The 1,422-nt window shown below is 46.8% G+C and overlaps 1 protein-coding gene across 1 annotated transcript in view; it reads left to right on the plus strand.

Annotated features, from left to right (window-relative positions):
- Nucleotides 1-1,348: 1,348 nt before the first annotated feature.
- Nucleotides 1,349-1,422, plus strand: part of SUFU (SUFU negative regulator of hedgehog signaling) — a 105,156-nt gene continuing 105,082 nt past the window's right edge. Inside the window, exon 1 of the mRNA XM_007470411.1 lies at nucleotides 1,349-1,422. This exon is cut by the window's right edge and continues 248 nt beyond it. The gene's annotated coding sequence lies outside the window, so the exon portion shown is untranslated.

Consider the following 1,422-nt stretch of genomic DNA (forward strand, 5'->3'; position numbering starts at 1 on the left):
CCCAGTTACAGAGAGTCAAAGGTAATGGAGAGGGGCAGCTTCACAGTAGATAATGAATATTGGTGTTCCTCAAGGCAACCTGCATACCTCTGCTAAAAACAGAACAAAAAAGAGATTGTCATCTTAACCATGTCATTTTAACCATGTGTTAAATAATCACCAAGTCCATACAGAGTGAAGTCAGAAAGAGAAAAACAAATATCATATAATATCGCTTATATGTGGAATCTAGAAAAATGGTACAGATGAACTTATAGGCAAAGCAGAAATAGAGTCACAGATGTAGAGAACAAACTTATGGTTACCAAGGGGGGAAGAGGAGGGTGGGATGAATTGGGAGATTGGGATCAACATATATATACACTACTATGTATAAAATAGATAACTAATGAGAAACAATTGTTTAGCACAGGGAACCCTGCTCAGTGATCTGTGGTGACCTAAACGGGAAGGAAATCTAAAAAAGAGTGGATATACGTATACTTATAACTGATTCACTTTGCTGTACAGCAGAAACGAACACAACATTGTAAAGCAATTATACTCCAATAAAAATAAATAAATAAATAATCACCATGTCTATTTAACTGATCCTAGTTTAAGTCTTGCTACTTTCTGAGAGAACTCCAAAATAGGTATTTCAACATATGACCCCCGTTAGTGTTAGTGTCAGTCAGTACGGTCAATGGATATTCAAAGACGGTAGGAAACATTTAGATTTATAATCTATTAAAACCAACGCTACATGGACGAATGAATCAATCCATTGTCAGACATTTTTTTAAGGTTTTTAAAAATATTTATTTTAGGCTGTGTTGGGTCTTGGTTGCGCTTGCGGCGAGTGGGGTCTTCCCTTGCGCAGCTGGGGCTCTAGGCGAACAGGCTTCAGTAGTTGTGACTCACGGGCTTAACTGCTCCACAGCATGTGAGATTTTCTCGGCCGAGGGCTCGAACTGTGCCCCCTGAACTAGTAGGCGGATTCTTAACCACTGCGCCGCCTGGGAAGTCCCTGTCAAGTACATGTTTAAATCCTTCTGAGCAGCGTGTCACCATAACAGTGACAAGCCCTTTGCGCACTTCCCAGTGCTTTCGTGGGACCCTAGCACCTCAGAAGGATGCGCCAATATCTCTATCTAAACCTGGGTTCCTCCTAACACTAGGGGGAGGCCGAGAGCCGTGGGACACCCCCCGCAACCCTGGGAGAGGGAGGCGGGACTTATTGTCAACTCATGCCTTCCCCACCTGTGACTGGCACAGACACTAGCCAATGGGTGCCGGAATAGGGCAGGCCGGCGCCCCGCCCCCTGAGCGCCCCGCGGCCCCCGAGGCACCCTCTGGCCGTCTCTGCCGCGGCTACGGCCTGGGCGGACGGTGCGCCTTGCGCAGGCGCGAAGCCTAGACCTCGCTGCAGCCCCCCCCCCC

The sequence above is a fragment of the Lipotes vexillifer genome, unplaced genomic scaffold, assembly GCF_000442215.2.
Source record: "Lipotes vexillifer unplaced genomic scaffold, Lipotes_vexillifer_v1.1 scaffold916, whole genome shotgun sequence".
NCBI lineage: Eukaryota > Metazoa > Chordata > Mammalia > Artiodactyla > Lipotidae > Lipotes > Lipotes vexillifer.